Here is a 21,732-nt window from a genome sequence, read left to right as displayed (position 1 = left end):
GCATGTTCTCCCTGTGCTTGTGTGGGTTTCCGATAGGTACGTTGGGTTTCTCCAACACTCTAAAAACATGCTGGTGGGTTAACTGCCTACTCGCCCTGCACATGGGGGGAACCTTCCCGTGTACGCACTCACCAATACCTGGGACCAGGTGGGGCCACGTTCATGTGAAAGTTATGGCAGTACCCCAGCTTAGAGATGAGCCGTACACTATGCGCAGTAGTTGAATATACAGAATACAGAATACTTTATTAATCCCAAATGGAAATTGGTAAATTGTTACGACACAGACACACTTAACAAAGACAACACAAGATCACAACAATTAACTGAACAAGATGCAAAAACACAACAAAATTACCAAAAACAACCATTAACACCAAATAACAAAATTAAAACTACACTACAAATAAAACTGCACTACATATTAAAATAACAGGCAAACTAAATATACAGAATTCCTCTGTGAAGTGTCTTGTCCCATGTCACTACACACCTTCTTATCAAGTGTTTGCATTTAGGAGGGACACCACTGAGCCTATGCCCACTCCACCTGTCCAGCATACCTCTGCCATCTCACTCCCAATGACAGAATGGGGTCCCGCCGAGCACTAGCATGGACCTTATGTGTGCTCCAGTTAACGGCTTCTTATCCGTAACACACGGTCAGGTACATGAGGTCTCTGTACCTCGAGCTTGGTCTCGCATACTTTTGGGGAATCGACCGCTAGGGAGGGAGGGAGGCAGAATACCGACCACCTTGCTACAAGAGGACCTGTCACCTATACCAGGTACCACACTTTCGATCATTTGCTATGCACTTTCCAACAGTTTGTGGTTTCTCATGACAGCTGCTATCCCCCTCAGACTTGTCTTGGAGAATTAACCCTCAGTAGTGGCTCTGCTTCATACCTCATTGCGCTTTACAGACCCTGTTCTTCTGATACTCCATAATCTACCATGCACCCCTTTGAATTACTTCAGACAAGGCTTAAAACAGTTTTAAAACCTTACTAAGAGCCTCTCATGGCAATGTCCATAACAGTACAATACAGTTCCAATGCAACACATTCTCAAACCCTAACTACCTAAACTGAACCTGCCCAGGTGTACCTTGACAAATGTGCAGGTCCATAATTGGCATTGTCCTGGCACTTGGCAGTTTCTCTGGCAACCCAATGTTCCATAGGGCCACATGGCAAAGCAGGCCTTCTCAGTATACCATGTCGGTTGTGGCCAGAAGCGAGATGGGGGACTCTCTAAAGTAGCTGGAGATTACATCTTTAAGCTTGACCTGTTTTTCTTCCCATGCAGGCAACTCCCTCTGCGCAGAGCCTTCCCCCTTTTAATTTACAGTACATGGAAGCAGGCAGAGCCCATAAAAGCCTAGGAAACTGCAGAGATAAGTTTAACCCTTAACCTGGGCACTCTAACTAACTCACTATAACAGAAATCCACATTTGTAGGCAACCTGTCTACATACCCACTGTCTACATTGGCCTTGGTATGTGTGTATGGCTCTGCATGAGAGATAGAGACCTTTGATTGTAAACTTCCTGATGGCAGGGACTGATGTGAATGTACAGTATGTAAGACACATAATGTACAGTATGTAAGGTGCTGTTTAAATTGTCAGTGTTATATAAATACCTGTAGCACTAAATCTGGGGGTGAAAATGGTTAACTAGATAATTTGCCCACTCTGCATCAATATACCTAGAACTGACTATAAGATTAGGACAAGTTATCACCCTAGTCTGCCCCTGGCAGCCCTAGCTCATGGCCTATTTTGACTTTGAAAAAATCTGGCCTTTGTTATATCTGTGAAAGGTGATTGGTAATGATAACTGCACTTTGCATATTGCTTTAATAATTTTCCTAGGAATTTAATAAAAGGCCCATATTTAAAGACTCAGTTTTGCAAAAATTGGCATTCGTCAAAGGGTCTGCTAGCTAAATACCGTTCTTTGTGTCATTTGTATTAGATCTCTAAAGAATAGCTACATTGATTTATTAGATTTTTATTGAATTTTTCTTTTTACAAATGAGATGAGAACACCATTACCATTAAACTGTACTCCTTCTACAGCCTTCCCGATCTCTGCGTACCAAACCATTAGTTTCAAATTTACAATAACTATAGCAATTCGTGAAGCAAGGAATGAAATAGGACATATTATTTCTAATAAACTACAGCTAATGGGCTTTGTTTGATAAAACGCTCTTATGCCCCGTACACACGGTCGGATTTTCCGATGGAAAATGTCCGATTGGAGCGTGTTGTCGGAAATTCCGACCGTGTGTGGGCTCCATCGGACATTTTCCATCGGATTTTCCGACACACAAAGTTGGAGAGCAGGAGACAACGGATTTTGTTGTCGGAAATTCCGATTGTGTGTACACAAATCCGACGGACAAAGTGCCACGCATGCTCAGAATAAATAAAGAGATGAAAGCTATTGGCCACTGCCCCGTTTATAGTCCCGACGTACGTGTTTTACGTCACCGCGTTCAGAACGATCGGATTTTCCGACAACTTTGTGTGACCGTGTGTATGCAAGACAAGATTGAGCCAACATCCGTCGGAAAAAATCCTAGGATTTTGTTGTTGAAATGTCCGAACAAAGTCCGACCGTGTGTACGCCCTATAATTCTTAAAAAAAATTTATTTGGTAACCCACACTAGCCATTTCCTGTAATGGTGTCATTTCAGCATAAGGAATGGTGATCAGTTTTTATAAAATATTGCAGTCAAGAATTAGCCCAGAAGAATAAGAAACCTTTGAACATGGAAATAAGTAATGAAGTCTGATCCCAGGGTGTAAAATCAGGTGGACATGGAAAACATGGTGTTTCATTATTAATGACTTTTTCCAGTTCCGAGTTGGACATTCTGTTTGCCCCACTGAAGTACTTAATGCAATACACAATCATAATCATAAGTGCAACAACTTGTCCAGTGTCATAGCTTCCTACGGAAACTTTCCAAATTCTACAATTCTTGGCCACAGCCGGCCATCTCCTAGTAGTGCCATGTCTTTGCTTACTCGGTTTTGAAAGATCTTAAAGGGGTTGTAAAGGTAAAAATTTTTTCACCTTAATGCATTCTATGCATTAAGGTGAAAAAACTTTTGACAGTACCGCCGCCCCCAGCCCCCCCGTTTTACTTACCTGACGCCTCGAATCTTCGCTCCTCGTCCTCGTCAGCTTCATTGCAGCTCAGCCTGGTCGCTGATTGGCTGCAGTGGATGGATTGAAAGCAGCGCAGCCATTGGCTCGCGCTGCTGTCAATCACATCCGATGACGCGGCGCGCCGGGGGGCGGGGCCGAGTGATACAGCGAGCGGCTATAGCCGCCGGCTGTATCACGGGAGCGCGCCCGCAAGCACTCACCACCGTGCGAGGGAGCTCGCATGAAGGTGGTAAATGCTTGCGGGGAGGAGCTGAAACAGCCGCCGAGGGACCCCAGAAGACCAGGTTCGGGGCCACTCTGTGCAGAACGAGCTGCACAGTGAAGGTAAGTATAACATGTTTGTTATTTTAAAAAAAAAAAAAAAACAACTTTACAACCCCTTTAATATTCAGCTCAATATGTGATACCTGGTCTCTTAAGCCAGTGGCTCTCAACCTCAGCCCTCAAGTACCCCCAACAGGCCATGTTTTGGGAATTTCTCTTAGATAAAATAGCTGTCCAAAATACCAAGCCATTGACTCTGATTTAAAGCACCTGTGCAAGATAAAGGAAATCCTGCAAACATGGCCCATTGGGGGTACTTGAGGACTCAGGTTGAGAACTACTGTCTTGAGCAATGGGCTGCTGGGCTGGATTTACTTCAGGAGACATTGTCTTTGTTTTTTGTTTTTTTAATAAAATACTTTTATTTTTGACACCTTTTTTGGAGAATGAGTAGGGATACAATGTACCCCATACTCATTCACATGGGGAGGGGGGGCAGATCTGAGGGCAGATTCCAATAAGCCCCCTGCCTGCAGACTCCCACAACACTTCCCAGGGTTGTGGGGCAGAGGGTCTTGTCCCCATCAACATGGGGGCAAGGTGTTTTGGGGGGCGAAACTCCTCCTGCCCCAAAGTACCCCCCATGTTAAAGGCATATGGCCTGGTATGGTTTGGGGGGTGCTCACTTGTCCCCCCTTTCTTGTTCTGCAGGGATGCATGCTTGGTTAAGGCGTGGGATTCCCCTTAAAATCCATACCAGACCCAAAGGGAATCCCGCTGACAGCAGATGAGTCATGGTTGTTAATGACACTGCGACTCGGAGGCTGCCCTGTTCCTTAACAACCAGCTATTATCAAATTAATTAGAATTTACATTTGGATGCTTCAAACTTCCAAATGAAATTAACAAATTTTGTTTATTTTGTTACTGTTTATTTCAGATTCGTTGAAATCCGTTACTGTTGTATTCGGAAATTCAGATATACCCAAATTTCCGAATAACAGAAATTTTGTTCAAATTTCAATTCAGGATGAAACGAACTGCACATGTTTACTTTTAGGAAGAGATGTGACCTGTGGTTTGTATTCCCTTCTCTCTAATAACTCTCCAGTGGGACCATGCATCACCGTGCCTTAGTCTAATAATCATAACCAGCGCTACTGAAAGGGATGGCTGTATATGGTTTTATTTTCAATGGAAACTTTTACCACCCTGACTAGTTTTTATGGTATATTCACTTCCCTCGTGCTATATATAGCATCATAATCTGCTCTAAAATCAACAAACTGGTAATGCATTACATTCCGTTTTTCAGGGTTTTTTTAAGCATTTGCCTTAAAGAGAAAATCTGATCTGTCATTGACCTGCCACTCCTAAATCCTGCTTAGTATTCTCCTAGCTCCTTTTCTACATATGGTTTTAGCTATGCAAAAAAAAAAAAATGAAGGTAGAATATTAAATGCAATAACAGGAGATTTTTCTATAATTTCTATTATATGTGCACTTGTTAATTATCTGCCTACTAAAAGTACTAAAATGTAAACCCAACACCTATTTTGCTTTATATTTGGTACCATGTGTCACTGTATGCAGTTTTCATCACCAAATCAATTTTTGTGAATCTGATACAAAATTTTGGCTTGAGATCCTGTCAGTAAAAGAAATTCTTGCTTCAGGATGACAACACCAAGCTGTTGTGTGCAAAAAGAACGTTGTCAGTCTGCCGCATGCGCTGCTTTAGTTGACCACTGGGCTGCCTATGTCTCCTGCAGAACAGATAAGCAGCCCAATCCCCATGGCCAACTGAAGGAGTGTGCATGGCAGACTGACAACGTTGCTGGTATTTGTGAGGCTGTGGCTTTGCGTTGTAAGCCTGAAACACGAAGCATTGTTACTAGCATTATCTTCAGGAGAAAAACTTTGCAACAGTTTAGCAATAAATGGAAAGGTAACAACCTCATTTAAATCTGTGACAACCAAACATATTTAGGATGGTTAGGACACTCATAAGGTAACAGGCTACTTGAAGATCAGTTTCTGTTCCCAATGGACATTAAATAGATTTGTATGTAGGCACATGTTGGGCTGTAGTATATCCGCCAACCTGAAGGTGGCACTATGGCAGGAGACCATTGAGAACTAATTTGTCTCCCATAATGGGCTCCAGGTTGCCACCTTGGGGAGGCTGGCATCTCTTACTGAATGGTGAGGTCCTGTGAGGTTTTGGTGGAATTTTTGACACAGGAGTGCAGTTTCTGCCTTTTTCAATGTACCCACATTGTGGGAATAGATTAGGGACAGAACCCTGCTGGTTAGGGAAAGAGTAGGAGCAGTGCTAGGGAGATATAACTGACGGGGTTAGAATGAGTAGATTTTCCCCTACAGGGTGTTTCTTCTGGCAGCTTCATAAAACCCCACTAGAAGCCAGATAACTACAAGATTTTGGGGGCCACAGGGTAACCCAGTAATCTTATAACCCCTCAAAGGAAAGTGTTCCACAGGCATTCTGTGGTCTGTAAGCACATGTTTTATCGCTAAGTGCTTGCTGATTAGCATTACCTTTTCTACCTGAAGAAGTGTAGAACCTGCAACAAATGTGGTACCATTGCCCTAAACTGCCTTATTTCTGTGATTGTTCAATTTCTACAATATAAACAACATTTTGGTATCCACAAGTATAGAGTCTTCCCAGTTCTTGGATACACCGGTTAGGCCACACCAATACACAGGCCTAGCCTTGCAGCACACAGTCCAATTGGGCCACATTTTATCATACACATATTTAACATGCAAAACTGCACAGTCCTTCAAGGAGCCATGGTGCCTTAAACTGGCCATACATGGCTCAAATCTCGGCCGGTCCCTGCTGAACTGGCCGAGATTCAAACCATCTATAGGCAGGCTGATTGTACCCTAGTGGATCCACCAATCCACTTGGGTACAAGCAGCTAGCTGCTAGCAATAATCACTATGTTCTCCCAGCAGGGACGGCTCCCCATGCCTCACCCCCCCCACCGGGAGAACATAATAGCCTTGACACTGACTGTGTTCATGGGGGAATGAAGTGATTTTCTTTCAATTGCGAAAATCTCATCATCTATAGCCTGCACTGGAGTTCGGGCTCAGGGAGTGCTCAACACCAGCTGGGATTTCCAGGAACCATGAAGTCAGCCATAGTCTCCCATGTCCCAGCCATTGTCAGTGCTCCCTCTTCTCCCCTGCAGTAGCTGCTCACAGGATCACTTGACCGTGCCAGGGTGGATTTGACAGGATAGGTAGGAGGAGAGGGAATGGCACATTTTTAAGAATAGTTGGACTTATGCCCCATACACACGGTCGGATTTTCTGACGGAAAATGTTCGATGGGAGCTTGTTGTTGGAAATTCCGACCGTGTGTAGGCTCCATCGGACATTTTCCATTAGAATTTTCATCACACAAAATTTGAGATCTGGATCTCAAATTTTCCGACAACAAAATCCGTTGTCGTAAATTCCTATCGTGTGTACACAATTCTGACGCACAAAGTTCCATGCGTGCTCGGAATCAAGCAGAAGAGCCGCACTGGCCATTGAACTTCATTTTTCTCGGCTCGTCATACGTGTTGTATGTCACCGCTTTCTTGACGTTCGGAATTTCCAACAAGATTTGTGTGACCGTGTATATGCAAGACAGGTTTGAGCCAACATCCATCGGAAAAAATCCATGGATTTTGGTGTCGGAATGTCCGATCGTGTGTATGCGGCATATGGCTTTTCTTTCACTTAATGAATAAACAGCTGCATTCATTTTGGATGTTTATATCTATCTGTACAGTTATTTCTGTTCTGGTAGCTGCTTTAAAGCTGAAGTTTAATCTGGTTATATTTTACCCTCCCTGCTTCCTCCTTTTCCCCGTGTATCAACTTGTTATTGCAATTTTACTTAAAAATCTTTCTGGTCAGAGCTGAATTTTATCAGTTCTATTTGGTCCCGCCTGAAGATGTCACATGGCCGGTGGGTCACATCTCTCTACTTATTAAGTAGACTGTTATTTCAGTAACAGAACAAGACTATATGTGTTAGTTTAAACTCCCATTCATCACTGGCAAATCTATTCCTATTATAATCTGTCCAATCAATGAATGTAATTACTGGGTCTTTGTGGTTCTCTATGCTATGAATGCAAATCATGGCTTGTGGGAGGGGCTGCCAGGGTGCTGTACATAACTTCCTTAAGACATCACAGCACCCTGCATTAGTACTCTTCTCAAGAACCCTCAGCCCTGATGCAAGCAGTTGGTTGGCTTTTTTTTTTTTTTTCAAAATTACTTAATTGGTGGGTGTTAGTCTGGGCGAGGGGGTATTCCTAGGCAGGCTGCATTTGCATGCAGACTATAACACTTCACATGTGATGCTAAGCCTCCATGATTTAAAGAACTGAGATCCAATGAATGAAAGGAGCCTGGCTGGGGAGGACACAGCTATATAAGGTGGGTTCTATATGACTTTCTGTTAAAAATCCTGTATATAGCTCTACAGAACAGACAGACAGTACACATTTCACATGGGCTTTACTGCTTAATTGCAGACAGGAAACAGGAACTTTATTATACAGAGATTTGACATAGAGTTTACCATAGAGCACCTACAAACTTATAAACAATGTCATCTACTGACTGAAGAATATAACTGTAGTCGTACAAAAATGCATGTACAATCAATTCTAACACTTTCTGAAGTTTCTAATACATACTGTGAGAAACTTACAGCATGCACTAATCTCAGCATAAGCAATTTCAGTATAGGAGAGGAGCTTGCACAACTGAGCAAGAAGGTAAAGTTGGAGTTCTGTTTTAATTTCCTACAGCCAGGTTTTATTTGTTGGAATAAGCACAGGTACACAATAAAGTGGTAGTGAAGTCCACTATTTCATCTGTACCTACAGGTAGGCTTATAATAAGGCTTATCAGTAGGAACAGTGAATATCTCCTAAACGTGCACAGGGGCCATCCCCAAACTGTTCCCATAAAGTTGGGAGCATAAAATAGTCCAAAATGTCTTGGCATGCTGAAACCTTAAGAGTTCCCTTCACTGGAACTAAAGGGCCAAGACCAACCGCTAAAAAACAACCCCACACTATAATCCCCCCTCCACCAAATGATTTGGACCATTGCACAAATCAAGGTCCATAAAGACATGAATGACTGAGTTTAGGGTGGAGGAACTTGACTGACCTCCACCCGATAGAACACCTTTAGGAGGAATTCGAGCAGACACTGCAAGCCAGGCCTTCTCGTCCAGAATCAGCGCCTGATCTCACGAATGTGCTTCTGAAAGATTGGTCAAACATTCCCATAGACACACCTAAACCTTGTGGACAGCCTTCCCAGAAGAGTTGAAGCTTTTATAGCTGCAAAGGGTGGGCCAACTCAATATTGAAAGCTACAGACTAGGACTGAAATAATACGTTCACGTGAGTGTAAAGGCAGGTGTCATAATACTTTTGACAATATAGTGTATGTTCTTATCAGGAAAATCCAGTCTGGTCATTCATATTTTCAGCCAAAAATGATCAGTTGGGTGTGTTTTATCAGCTATGAATAAAGCTATAAATGTAGAAAATGAAGCTGGCTGGACTGGATAATGCTTTAAAGCCTGTGGTGCCTTGCTACAAATAATTCTTATAATTTGAACCTTATATTTTATACAAATCCTATAAAGTCACCCTGATCTGCCCTCTCTTACGGAGACGCTGGGTCTATCCCTCTATTAACAATGTATTTCTATTTCTATTTTTACAAGAACTTTCTAAACAAGTTTTTTGATTTCTGGGGATTGCTTGCCTGTTATATCTGAAATCAATTAAGTGAATGAAGCCACTGGCGTCATCCCATAGATCACACTTGTGTCTGATGTCTATAAGGTCAGAAGTCATCCATCAAGCTCTAAAAATAGATGGCCACTTTTGCTGATAACGTTTTAGACAAATATCCCGAGGCTGTGCGGTCAGAGCTGGATTTGTTCAGTTCTGTTATGTAGACGTCCCGGACTGGAGATGTCACATGGCCGGTGGGTCACATCTCTCCACTAATTCGTTAGACTCCTCTTGTGTTATTTCAGTAACAGAACAATGCTTTTGTGTGTTAGTTTAAACTCCCACTCCTCCTTGGCAGATCCATTCCCTACCCTCACAATGGCAAGCTTTTTAGAAACTATGTTGGGAATTAAAACATACTGTTCCGTCAGCCTGACACGTTCATGCTATATATAAAAGAAAAGCAATATTTTATTTTTGTATAGAGAGGGGGTGTCATATTTGGAAAAGCATGTGGTAAAGCAGAAAATCAAATTTTTGCCACTAATTCCAGCAAAGCATATAGGACAAAATGACAATGTTCTTCTAAAAGACACCATGGGGGTTATTTACGAAAGGCAAATCCACTTTGCACTACAAGTGCAAACTACAAGTGCAACGTGAACTTGAAATTGCACTGAAAGTGCACCTGGAAGTACAGTCGCTGTAAATCTGAGGGGAAGATCTGAAATGAGGGGATGCTCTGCTGATTTTATTATCCAATCATGTGCAAGCTAAAATGCTGTTTTTATTTTCCTTTGATGTTTCCATCAGATCTACAGCGACTGCACTTCCAAGTGCACTTTTAGTGCAATTTCAGGTGCACTTTGCACTTGTAGTGCTTAGTGGATTTGCCTTTCGTAAATAACCCCCTCGTGCCCCAGGTATGCTCATCATATCAGAACTCAATCCTGCTGCCTCTTGAATGCCTGTTTATTTTAACCACTTGCCGACCAGCTGCCGCAGTTTTACTGTGGCGGAACGGCACGGCTGGGCGAAACAACGTTATGTTACATCACTTCGCCCTGTGGCCACTAGGGGCGCGCCCGCTGCTCGCCCCTGGAGCCGATGCGAGTGCCCGGCGGTCACGAAGCTGCTGGCACACCGAGAACTGGGATCTGTGTGTGTAAACGGTTCTCTGAGGGGAGAAGAGACTGATCGTCTGTTCATACAAAGTATGAACAGCAATCTGTCATCTCCCCTACACAGTCCCCTTCCCCTTCAGTTAGAACACACACAGGGAACACAATTAACTCCTTGATCGTCCCCTAGTGTTATACCCTTCCCTGCCAGTGACATTTTTACAGTAATCAGTGCATTTTTATAGCACTGATCGCTGTATAAATGCCAATGGTCCCAACAATGTGTCAAATGTCACAGTCCTGATAAAAATCTGATTGCCACCATTACTAATAAAAATAAATTCATAATAAAAATGCCATAAAACTATCCACTATTTTGTAGACACTATAACAGGGATATGCAATTAGCGGACCTCCAGCTGTTTCAAAACTACATGTCCCATCATGCCTCTGGGTGTCATGCTTGTGGCTGTAAAAGTCTTGCTATGCCTCATGGGAATTGTAGTTCTGCAACAGCTGGAGGTCCATTAATTGCTTATCCCCGCACTATAACATTTGCGCAAACCAATCAATATACGCTTATTGTGATTTTTATTACCAAAAATATGTAGAAGAATACATATCAGCCTAAACTGAGGAAAAAAATAGTTTTTTATATATTTTTGGGGGATATTTATTATAGCAAAAAGTAAAAAATATTGCGTTTTTTTCAAAATTGTCACTCTTTTTTTGTTTATAGCGCAAAAAATAAAAACCACAGAGATGATCAAATACCACCAAAAAAAGCTCTATTTGTGGGAAAAAAAGGACGTCAATTTTGTTTGGGTGCAAAGTCGCACGACCACGCAATTGTCAGTTAAAGCAATGCAGTGCCGAATCGCAAAAAGTGCTCTGGTCAGGAAGGGGGTAAAATTTTCCGGGGCTGAAGCGGTTAATAGGACTAATGAACCACAACCTGAGCCAAGCATTTGGCTTGCAGTTGCAGCAAAGCCCGATTGACCTAAATGGCCATGTTTGACAGGAGGTGCTGCCTGTCAACTCGACATACCACTTTAAATTTGCTGCAGCCATGATGCAACGCATCGTGGGCATGGCATGTGAACATCCCCCTCTGGCTGTATTGTAGGCTTTAGGTACGCGGTCGGGGGGGGGGGGGGGGCAGTAAAACTGTAAAACAGTCCCATGGCTGCCCATGTAAAAGAGGCCTTACATTCTGGACAGGAAGTGAAGGAATATCTCTACAAGGGGGCACAAACAATTAATAGAGTAAAAAAAGGATTAGAACAATTGTCATGTTTTATTGTTGCCTTTTTATTGCTGCCTGTGCCTTCCTTTTCTGGCGACCCCCTCTTTTGTTTGCCCAATTATGTGTAAGAAGAATCTAAATGTTTGTTAATAATTAAAGAGTCAGAAGCTAAATATATTGTCGGTTAAATTTACTAAAACTGGTGCACTCAGAATCTGGAACAGCTATGCATAGTAACCAATTAGCTTTCTAAATTCAGCTTGTTCAATTAAGCTTTAGCAATAAAACCTGGAAGCTGATTGGTTTCTATGCAGAGCTGCACCAGATTTTGCAGATTCTCCAGTTTTAGTAAATACCCCCCATGCGCAATCCTTTTAGGAACCTGTTAAGTGCTAAGCTACTGAAAGGAACCTTAAAGTGAAGCTCCACTCAAAACAAGAAGCTCTGCTTGTCTGCCTCCCCCCCCCCCCCCCCGATGACATATTTTGCACCTTTTGGAGGGGAGGGGGGAGCAGGTACCTGGTTTTGACAGCTACTTGCTCCCACTTCCGGATGAGTTCGCCGTTGCTAAATCAGCCGGAAATTCGGACCCCCTCCTGCTTCCCCCCGCAGCTGGCCCATTCAGGAAGCACAACATGATTTGCGCTTGCGCAGTAGGAAACCGGCTGTGAAGCTGCAAGGTTTCACTGTTGGTTTCTTTTAGCGAAGATGGAGGCGCCTGCACTCAGCAGTCGAATGAAGAATCAGCTCAGGCGAGGACACCGCTGGATGCCTGGAGAGGTAAGTGTCCTAATAGTAAAAGTCAGTAGCTACAGCGTTATATTTTCTTTATATTTTTTTTGGGGGGGGGGGGCAGAACTCCTCTTTAACGTATGTGTGCAAAGCCACCAAAAAACCTGAACAAATTAAACAGGTAACTATCGGCCACTCAAGCACCCAGCATTATCACATGGGGATGGGCAGAGTCCACAAAGGGGCTGAACTTTTTTTGAACCAAATGACATTTTTTGTGGTATAATAATATTAAAAACAGATAAGAAAAATACTTTTAAGGGTTATCTTGGTGCATAATGATTACGAAACAAAATAATGCTCTACTAAAACAAGCCATCATTTACTACAAAGAGAATTATTGATCTAGTTTATTACATTTCTGGGTGGTCATCATGAACAAGTGGATGACCTCAGGAAAAAACACGTTTCATTGATTGAAATTGGATGAGCACTAAAGAGTTGTGTAAACCCATAGGTGTAAATGGATTCTTACGTATAAGGTTATGTAAATTGCAGAAATGACACAACACTTGCCGAAGAAGAGGAAGCAAATATAGATTAAAAAATGACAGGCAATAGCAGGCTTGTGGGGGTGATATTACTTCAGTGTAGAAGTTCCAGGGTAAATAGAACTTTTAATCATCATATTAAGTGACAGAAGGATACTGTTTTATAGGGTTTATTTATTCAAATCCTTTGAGGAAAAGGATGTTTCACAAACTCCTCCAAATTCCTAAGAACTTTCACTGAATCTCATTTATCAAAGCATCTTTTATAAGGGTTGCCCATATTGCCAAACAACAACTGACTGTGAGTTTCAGGCTTACTGGGGCTATACAAACAAATGTTAGTAAATTCAATTTTGTAAGTAAAGCTGGTTGTGGAGACATGGTTGATCTCACAAATGATGAATAAGATGGTTGCCTGTGACACTACCTCATCATCATAACTGCAGCAAAGGATACAGCTGAAGTTTTTTTTTTTTAATTATTTAATAATTTTTAATAATCCTTTAATTATCTTTAATGCTAACTGAAAAAAACAATGGACACTATTCTGTACTCCTACTTCTGGACCTTTCAGCTGCCTTTGACACGGTTGACCACCCCCTCCTCCTCAAAAAACTTTACTCCCTCGGGCTCCGTGACTGTGCTCTTCAGTGGCTCTCATCCTACCTATCCCAACGCACCTTCAGTGTCACTTACCATTCTACTTCCTCTTCCCTTCTCCGACGGGGTCCCCCAAGGTTCTGTTCTTGGACCTCTTTTATTTTCAATCTACACCTCTTCCCTGGGTCAGCTGATAGCCTCTCACGGCTTTCAATATAATTTCTATGCTGACGACACACAAATCTATTTCTCCACCTCAACTCAGTCTCCTCACGCATCACTAACTTACTAACAGACATATCTGTATGGATGTCACACCAATTCCTCAAACTCAACTTGTCCAAAACCGAGCTTATAATACTTCCTCCCCCATGTGCCTCTTCCCCTGACCTGTCTGTCAAAAGCAATGGCACAACCATCCACCCATCTCTGCATGTCATCCACCTTACAAACCGCTCAGTGTCTGCTACTCCTCTGCCAATCCCTCCATTGGCTGCCACTTGCCCAGCAAATTAAATTCAAAATACTAACAATAAGTTACAAAGCCATCCACAACTCTGCTCCCAGCTAAATCACTAGCCTAGTCTCAAAATACCAACCTAATCGCCCTCTCCGTTTCTCCCAAGACCTCCTGCTCTCTAGCTCCCTCATCACCTCCTCCCATATCCGCCTCCAGGACTTCTCCCGAGCCTTTCCCATCATCTGGAATTCCCTACCCCAATCTATTAGACTGTCTCCAAATATATTCACTTTTAGGCAATTCCTGAAAACTTTCCTCTTCAGAGAAGCCTATCCTGCCTCCATCTAACAACTGCACTATTTTCTCCATTAGCTCATCCCCCACAGCTATTACCCTTTTGTATAAGTTGACCCTCCCTCCTAGATTGTAAGCTCTAATGAGCAGGGCCCTCTGATTCCCCCCTGTATCGAATTGTATTGTAATTGTACTGTCTGCCCTAATGTTGTAAAGCGCTGCTCAAACTGCCGGCGCTATATAAATCCTGTATAATAATAATAATAAAGATGGTTACAGGTTTGTACAATGTGATCATAAAAAATTTGAATAAACAGCGTAAGAGGTCTGTTGCCTAAAAGAAATGTGGCATAGAGCAAGGCATAGCGTGAAGAGTGCATGCCTTCCTCAGCTGTAATGAACCAAATGAATGAAAGGAAATGACAAGAATAATTCAGACCTTCTTTCCATCACAATTTTCTTTTACTATTTAAGGGGAAAGAAGTATATGAGGTCTATCAAGGTAAGGGAGTTAAAGAGGAACTGCAGTCTGCTCACATAACTTGTAATAAAAACATCTTTGCCATTCAGAAGCTTCCCTCCAACCACTTTGCATATTATTTTATATATACTGTGATTCTGTACTTGCCAAATATGCTGCAGAAATCCCCCTCCACTGAGTCTGGCTGCAACCATTTTAACTGTGGGCAGCTGAAGCTGCTGTCTATTCACTTCCTGGATTTACACAGACACACAGAGGCACACCTCCAACTCTGCAGCCCTTATTGGCCTTCTTATGACTCATTCCCCCTCCCTTCCTGGCAAACTCACACAAGAGCGAGAGAGAAAGCTGTGCATGATGTCATAAGCCTAGGGTTTTTACCAGACAAGAAACAGGAAGTGGGCTGTATAAGGCATTTACTGGCAGAAAAAAAAAAGTTTTACTATCCAAACTTAAAACACCAAGGGCAGAAGATTTAATAGATGGAAAGTTAAAAAAATGACTATAGGTCCGAGTAGGGAGTGGAGGTGAGGGTGGCCTCACCCAGGGGATATCATGTTTGTTTTGCAAGGAGAGGATGAGGTCATCCATGTGGCTGATATCCTCAACTTTGCATAGTCAAACAGACCTGGCCCTCGCACTGCATCGCCCCCCCCTCCCACACACACACTGTGGCTCTCAATTGATCACAGTGGCGATCCTCTTGCACTAAAGTCACCCCCCCGCGACTCTCAATCAATCACAGCGGCGTTCCTCTCACACTAAAGTCACCCCCCTCCCCGTGCGATCAGTGGTCTTATCTTATACTGCGGTAGAGGTGCGGGGAGGAAGACAAGGTGGCGGCGCACTGCTGGGTCCGGGTAGGCTGCTGCCAGGGCCGATGCTTCTTCTCCCATCCAAACAGGAAACAGGTCCTGAGACCTGTCCTAAGACTCCTGGCCAATAAGGTTTCTGGAGCCGCTTTCTGATTGGCTGAGAGGAGAAGCAGGAAGACATTAGTGAATATTAATTTGCTAATATCACACAAGTGGGGAGGCTCGGGGCGCAGTTCTCTGTGCCCCGAGCCCACTCTTTTTGAAGCCTTTTGCACCCTCTGGCTCTAATCACGTGCTTCAAAAAAAAAAAAAGAGAGAAATCCATGCGTCCAGCTCCCTGCATGGAAATTAGGAGCCGGGCACTTGGATTGGGGGGGTGGCGCCCCTGTGCCCCTAATGGACGGGTCCCACTGGGTACAAGTAGAGGATTTTAGGGTGAAATTAAGAACTTTGTGCTGTGGGGAGAAGTTTAGGGTTACAGTTGAAGTTTTTACATAGGGCCTCGTATACAATGCACAGGCTCTCTACCATCTGCCAGTCATTTAGCGCACTATGTACACAGCGTCAAGGGAGATTTCCCTTCACTTCCTGCCCCAAAGCCAAACAGGAAGTGAGAGGAAATATATGTAAATTAAGGCAATCCATTGGCCCTCAGGCCCTCAGAACTAGTGTCCCCACTCGAAAATTTCAGGGCGGGTCTTAAACAGCAAGGGGTGTTGCCTTGACAGGAAGGGCTTATGCCGCGTACACACGGTCGGACTTTTCATCTACAAAAGTCCAACGGACGCCGACGGACTAAAGCTGGCTGGTAATCCGATCGTGTGTGGGCTTCTCCGGACTTTCAGCAGACTTTTTCAGCCTCAAATCCGACGGACTTTAGATTTGAAACATGCTTCAAATCTTTACGTCGTAACTACGACGGACCCCGAAATCCGCTCGTCTGTGTGCTAGTCCGACGGACAAAAACCCATGCTAGGGCAGCTATTGGCTACTGGCTATGAACTTCCTTATTTTAGTCCGGTGTACGTCATCACGTACGAATCCGTCGGACTTTTGTGTGGTCGTGTGTAGGCAAGTCCGTTCGTTAGAAAGTCTGCTGCAAGTCCGCCGAAAGTCCGCCGGAAGTCCGCCGGAAGTCTGTCGGACAGGCTGTCGGACTTTTGTAGACGAAAAGTCCGACCGTGTGTACGCGGCATTACACTTTATATTGGTTTATAGGAAATAGTGTAACAAAAATTCCACACAAAGCACCACAATAAAGCACACAAAATACTACATAAAGTGATGCTAAATACTATCAATATTCTCCAAAAATAATCTTTGTAATATCGTGCATGAGCTTCTGAACCTCGCCTTTTACCTCTCTTCCATTTGTTTGGATTTGTTTTCCCCCTTACTTCCATTTGTTTGCATGTTAGTTGTGGTAATGTGCCTTGCTCTGTGAACGCTACAAAAAAGAACATACAGTATATTTAAATAGCCTTTTTTTTTAAAAAAAAAAACAGTTAACCAGTAACCAGGGTCACTTTAACCTCTTCCCGCCGACGTAACACAAATATTTGGCCTTGGCTTGAAGGAGTTGTACCGGGGTGATGCGTGCAGCTACCGTTCTTTAGAGCAGACGGTTGGCTTTCTTATAGTAACAATCGAAGCGGCTAAGCAGCCCCCCCCTCCTGCTGCTCGCCCGGGCTCTCCCGTCCCCCCCGGGAGTCCTAAGCGACCAGACGGCACATCCGCTGGCTGGCCGGAGACCCGAACAACGCCAGAATCGGCTTTGATCGAGTCTTGGATTTAGCAAACAGGAAGCGATGTCATGACATTACTTCCAGTTTACTGAAGACTTAAAGTGGTTGTAAAGGCAGAAGGTTTTTTTTATCTTAATGCATTCTATGCATTAAGATAAAAAGTCTTCTGTGTGCAATAGCCCTCCTCAGCCCCCCTAACACTTACCTGAGGTTCCTCTCTACCCAGCGATGTCCACAAGTATCTCAGCCGCCTGACATTCTCCTTCCTGATTGGCTGAGACACAGCAGGGGCCCAATGGGTCCCGCTGCTGTCAATCAAAGTCAGCTAGCCAATCAGGGAAGAGAGGGGGTGGGGACGGGGCTCCATTTCTGAATGGACACAGGGAGCTGTGACTCAGCTCGGGTGCCCCCATAGCAAGCTGCTTGCTGTGGGGGCACTGAACAGGAGGGAGGGGCCAGGAGCACAGAAGAGGGACCTGAGAAGAGGAGGATCCGGGCTGCTCTGTGCAAATCCACTGCAACAGTTCAGGTAAGTATAATATATTTGTTATTTTTATAGGAAAAAAACAGAGGCTTTACAATCACTTTAAATGTGCCAGTTTTTAAAAAAATATTACAGTATTTCACATGCTAAAATATATATATATAATGTTTGGGGGTTCTAAGTAATTTTCTAGCAAATAACACTGATTTTAACTCGTAAGCAACAAGTGCCAGAATAAGGCTTAGGCATGAAGCGGTTAAGGACACAGTGTTAAACAAATTTTCAAACATATACATTTCACACAAAAATTACTAGTTTGGAGGAACTGCACAACACAAAATTTCTTATAAAGATGATCAAATGAATAATAGGGAAAGGCAAAACAGCAGCCAACGCCAGACCCAACATTGTCTTTTTAAAATGATTGGGTTCAAAGTATCTAAATGTATTATTTTGCAGCTTACCAGTCTTTAGCTGCATTCGTTTTTTTTTTACAGGCCATTTCTCTTCATTTTCATCTTATAATGCACTTCCTGTCCCTGGGTAGCTACGCTCACTCATCCACTGTATCTACTAAGGGATGATTTTTCTCTTTTTGTTTTGGGGGGAGCTTGGGAAGGTCAACAGGTCATTTAGGTATTGGTTGCATCATGTTTATATACAGTATCTCACAAAAGTGAATACACCCCTCACATTTTTGTAAATATTTTATTCTATCTTTTTATGTGACAACACTGAAGAAATTACACTTTGCAACTATGTAAAGTAATGAGTGTACAGCTTGTATAACAGTGTAAATTTGCTGTCCCCTTAAAATAACTCAACAAACAGCCATTAATGTCTAAACCGCTGGCAATAAAAGTGAGTACACCCCTAAGTGAAAATGTCCACATTGGGCCCAAAGTACATGTTGGCATTTATGGTTCCCTCAATTAGCCATTTTTCCTCCCCGCTGTCATGTGACTTGTTAGTGTTACAAGGTCTCAGGTGTGAATGTGGAGCAGGTGTGTTAAATTTGGTGTTATCGCTCTCACTCTCTCATACTGGTCACTGGAAGTTCAACATGGCACCTCATGGCAAGGAACTCTCTGAGGATCTGAAAAAAAATATTGTTGCTCTACATAAAGATGGCCTAGGCTATAAGAATATTGCCAAGACCCTGAAACTGAGCTGCAGCATGGTGGCCAAGACCATACAGCGATTTAACAGGACACGTTCCACTCAGAACAGGCCTCACCATGGTCGACCAAAGAAGTTGGGTGCACGTGCTCAGCGTCATATCCAGAGTGTCAAGGAATCCCTGTGAGACGTCTGGCGCATAGATGTGCGCAAACGCATAGAGTTTACCATAGAACGGCTAACAGGCGCGCACATGCATGCATGAGTCCCCAATCGCTTGTGCGCACTCGCACGCGCACAGGCCTAATTCCATGGGCGCCAGACGGCCTATTTAAATGGAGTCTAGCCTCCTATGCTTTGCTGACTGATCTTCAGCTTTGTTCCTGTATCAGTTCTGATCCTGTGTGCTCTCCAGTTTATGACCCGGCTTGTTTTTGACCTTGGCTCTGTGTTCTGTTTCTGTACTGCTACCCATCTCTGACCCGGCTATGTTTCTGACTCTACTCTGTTTATGTCTTGGTACGTCGCTGTCCGCCTGCTGATGAACCTGGCTATCCCTGAGACCCTGCTCCTGTCTATGTTCCTGGCTACTGTTAACCCTTGGTTACCTGCCTGGCTGTTTCCTGTTCCTGCTCTGCACACCACAGCTTACTCCAGACCACTGAACCCTGGCAAGCAGTTCACCTGGAACCTTCCTCTTCAGGCACTCGTGTCCCTCTTGTCCTTCGGCTTCCTCTGTCTCACTTTCAGCGGAGCCAGGACAGGAAATATAAGAGAGGCCGACCTCATCAACTCAGTCTCCCATCTGATTCCTGACACAGAGGTTGTCTTTGGGAAATAGACGTATGAGTGCTGCAAGCATTGCTGTAGAGGTTGTAGGGGTGGGGGGTCAGCCTGTCAGTGCTCAGACCACGCCGCACACTGCATCAAATTGGTCTGCATGGCTGTCATCCCAGAAGGAAGCTTCTTCTAAAGATGACTCACAAGAAAGCCCACAAACAGTTTGCTGAAGACAAGCAGACTAAGGGCATGGATTACTGGAACCATGTTCTGTGGTCTGATGAGACCAAGATAAACTTATTTGGTTCAGATGGTGTCAAGTGTGTGTGGTAGCAACCAGGTGAGGAGTACAAAGACAAGTGTGTCTTGCCTACAGTCAAGCATGGTGGTGGGAGTGTCATGGTCTGGGGCTGCATGAGTGCTGCTGGCACTGGGGAGCTACAGCTCATTGAGGGAACCATGAATGCCAGCATGTACTCTGACATACTGAAGCAGAGCATGATCCCCTCCCTTCGGAGACTGGGCCGCAGGGCAGTATTCCAACATAATAACGACCCCAAACGCACCTCCAAAACGACCACTGCCTTGCTAAAGAAGCTGAGGGTAAAGGTGATGGGCTGGTCAAACATGTCTCCAGACCTAAACCCTATTGAGCATCTGTGGGGCATCCTCAAACAGAAGGTGGAGAAGCGCAAGGTCTCTAACATTCACTAGCTCTCTGATGTCATCATGGAGGAGTGGAAGAAGACTCCAGTGACAACCTGTGAAGCTCTGGTGAACTCCATGCCCAAGAGGGTTAAGACAGTGCTGGAAAATAATGGTGGCCACACAAAATATTGACACTTTGGGCCCAATTTGGACATTTTCACTTAGGGGTGTACTCACTCTTGTCGCCAGCGGTTTAGACATTAATGGCTGTGTCTTGAGTTATTTTGAGGGGGCAGCAAATTTACACTGTTATACAAGCTGTACACTCACTACTTTGCATTGTAGCAAAGTGTAATTTCTTCAGTGTTGTCACATGAAAAGATATAATAAAATATTTACAAAAATGTGAGGGGTGTACTCACCTTTGTGATATACTGTATCACAAAGGTGATAGATATGTATCAGCCGCCACCTGTGTTTGTACTATATATGAATTTTTATTGGACTGTGTATTATTATGTAATTTATGTTGATTGTGATAAAAAAGTTTCTTGTTATAGAGTATTTATGCCCAAAAATGTTATATAAGAGATCATACAATATAAATAAATAGAACTTCTCAGTCATTATACTTCTTTATTTGCTGCTGTGTGCTTCATATAAAGTCCCACTTCTCGCTCTCTTCCTTTTCAAAAATATGAAGGGATGATGTTGTCATGACGTTGTCACATATACTAAAAATATCTTCTGTAAAATTAGGGGTATCTTCAGAACATCAGGTTTTTAGGGCCATTATTTTAGAATGTTAACAAACAAGGATGCTGGAGGATTAGAATGATCTTTTTGTTGAATTTTTAGCATTAACATAAGCATAACATTCCAACATTCTTTCTTGGGGGGGGTTTAGAATATAAAAAGAAAACATATGATTCTTCTGACAATGCAGTCCATATTTTCTCCTCCAATAGATGTTTTTAACGTTATAAGAAGACCAAGAATCCATATATGAGCAGTAGAACGTCACCCTGAAACATCACTGCGATGACAGCTATAAAAATATGCATTTATCACACAGCTCCACAGCAAGGATTACTGTCATAGTGAGTCCCCCTGGGAAGGACATATCATCCAGGCGAATAGAAATCTGTACTTGTCACTATGAATTAATTTCTCTTGGACAGGAGAAAGATCTGTGGAAAGTATTTTGGTTTTACTTACGTTAATAGACTACAGACATTTTAGGTGATGACGGCGCAGTCATCACATAGTCTTGGGTTTAATCATTCTGTTCTCTCGCTACAACAAAATGCCACTGTTCACAAAAGGTCAAACAAATATTTGAGTAGGTATGAACAATTTACACTATGTGTATGAATCATTAACAATTTGCCTCAATGTAGATGATCAA

Source organism: Aquarana catesbeiana, linkage group LG07 (assembly GCF_042186555.1).
Source record: "Aquarana catesbeiana isolate 2022-GZ linkage group LG07, ASM4218655v1, whole genome shotgun sequence".
In the NCBI taxonomy this organism is placed as follows: Eukaryota; Metazoa; Chordata; class Amphibia; order Anura; family Ranidae; genus Aquarana; species Aquarana catesbeiana.
Note: the sequence above shows the minus strand (reverse complement) of the source record.